This window comes from Diaphorina citri, unplaced genomic scaffold (genome assembly GCF_000475195.1).
Source record: "Diaphorina citri unplaced genomic scaffold, Diaci psyllid genome assembly version 1.1 scaffold1626, whole genome shotgun sequence".
NCBI lineage: Eukaryota > Metazoa > Arthropoda > Insecta > Hemiptera > Psyllidae > Diaphorina > Diaphorina citri.
The window spans coordinates 18022-20479 of record NW_007379052.1 but is presented as its reverse complement, the minus strand read 5'-3'; the positions used below and the strand labels follow the sequence as shown (position 1 = coordinate 20479).

The 2458-nt window shown below is 38.8% G+C and overlaps 1 long non-coding RNA gene across 1 annotated transcript; it reads left to right on the top strand.

Annotated features, from left to right (window-relative positions):
• Positions 1-620: 620 nt before the first annotated feature.
• Positions 621-2095, top strand: LOC113470490. The gene is made up of 2 exons (XR_003393531.1): positions 621-677; positions 1825-2095. It is a non-coding gene; the product is annotated as an uncharacterized LOC113470490 (long non-coding RNA).
• The last annotated feature ends 363 nt before the right edge of the window (positions 2096-2458 follow it).

The window sequence follows — 2458 nt, the reverse complement described above, 5'->3', positions numbered from 1 at the left end:
GCCTCGGTGGTGTAGTGGTCAAGGCGCTCGACTGGTAAACAGGAGGGCGTGGGTTCAATCCCAGCCGAGGTATGGAATTTTATCCTCAACATAATTTGAGAATTTGACCACAATAATAGTAGTAGCCTACTGCTGGAGTAAAGGGACTTTACAGTCCTAATATGCGAGCAGTATAAATAAGCACTATTATTATTATTATTATTATTATTATTCCCAGCTGACTAGGCTGGCAAAATACAAAATATTTACTTATTTGGAGTATCGGTACCTGTATCCAAAATCTCAAAAACTTCACATCTGGATAGTGTTAATACTGTTGTGTTTATACCTCCCGCTTGTAACTCAATCCTTTGGCTCTGCGTATTCCACAGCGCAAGAGAACACATGCAGAATAAATATCTTTAGAACAATAATACATATTTAGGAAATGAAAAAAAGTAATGATGTGGGGAAAATGGCAATGCCCCTCATGGGTGGTTCTTTTCTGCTCAATGCTGTCCGAATTCGCAATATTGATTTAACAATATTATTTGATGCTTTTGGCATAGTCACGTAAATCAAAGTCAGTCCAAGCTGATCTTTCGTTAACAACCGACTAATTTTCTTTTCCTTTGTTTGTTTTCAGGTAAGTTCCCTAGCTGTGAGAGAGTTTTAAAATTAGTATGTGAAGTACTTTGGTAAGTATACCCTTGCGTGTAAGTGGCTTGGTATTCAGTAATTGGGTGTGTTGCCCTCTCTATGAGCTGTACACGCAACTGATCTGAGCTGTAGGTTGTGAAGTGATGTGTGGTCAATTTCTGGATCATTGAAATATGAAATCTAGAGTTTTGTAGGTTCGTGACCCGGCTATAGGGGCAAATACATTCATGCTAAATGCTAATATACTCAGTCATTAAAGATGTGTAAGGAGTGAGTTATAAAAAAGAACTACTCTTTTTCAGTGGACTACTCAGATTCTAACTCCCTATACCTATTTATTTCAACCCTTCTGTTCCTCCATCCGATTCATTAACCTATAGGACTATAGGGATTTGAAATTGGGTAAGTACAAGTTTCAAGGTTTGAGTCACTGACTGAGTAGTTCACTGAAAAGAGTAGTTCTTTTTTACAACTAACTCACTCACTCTTCTCACATCTCCACACTCCTCCAACTCTTAAGTTTCTACGTCCACTCTCTGGCAATTCTGATGTTTATGCGCGGGCACGTTTTCACCAACACTTTGATTGAACTTCAGCGTCAAAATTTCAAATTCGGTTGACCTCGAAAACTTTAAACTACACAAACATCGTGCCGATATCACGATATATCAAGGTTAATGACTTTTCCTTATTGAATTATTGCGTATAAACCAAAAAGAATATCGTAGAACCAAAAAATCGTGTGTGGGGGATAATTGCCAAAATATGTTTAAATCTTCATCCAATCCACACACACACACCGAGATAATTAAGTCCTAAATCTTGCGCTCGTATTGGGCATAATTATATGATTTCCACACACATCACAAACACATTCTTGTGTAGGACGAACCAAATAGCCATTTGGACGATCCGAAACTGGTCAGGCCAAAATTCGCCAAAAAAAACGAGAGATAGGACGCAAAAAAACATGGAAATTTGATTAGCAATAAGGTCAATGCTGTCAGTGGGAGCTCAAATCTCCACTGAACATGGATTTATGAGTTAATCATATTTATTTTTCGGAATTAAATGTGATATTTATTTTTCGGAATTAAATGTGAAGCCGCGTTTACACTTTGGTCAAGCATTGATTGACCGTGTCCAAAATCCTTTGATCTTGCCTGTGCTTCATATGGGTTCCAGGCGATCTCGATGTTGATGACTAGTGTAAGCGCTCCTTGACGGTCAATCACGCCTTTAAGGACTTTTTCTTCAAGAACCGACTATTGCAACCAAACTTTGCGCACATCCTGATTCAAAATGGCGGCACTTCAAAGTTACGCCTAATCCCGTACAAAGGACGGTTCAACCACTAGTTTGTATAGACCCTTAGTACCTCAATGTTGGGTTGGGTTGAGAAATAATTCCCTAGGGCAATCTCTACCATTCAAATCTGGTTGTAATATCTTGTTTTCGAAAGTTAATCTGCCATGTACATACGCCTAATCCCGTACAAAGGACGGTTCAACCACTAGTTTGTATAGACCCTTAGTACCTCAATGTTGGGTTGGGTTGAGAAATAATTGCCTAGGGCAATCTCTACCATTCAAATCTGGTTGTAATATCTTGTTTTCGAAAGTTAATCTGCCATGAAAACAAAACAATGCCATTAAAAACCTCGCGCAACAATCCAGCAATGCTCCAAAGAGTCATAAAAACGCAACTCGAGAGTCGTTAAACTTATAGAAGTTCTGTTCAAAGAATAAACAAGTAGTTCAGTGAACCGTAGAACTGATGAAAGGCCCTTAACTCAGCAAAGGCCCTTACCCAAGCAGTA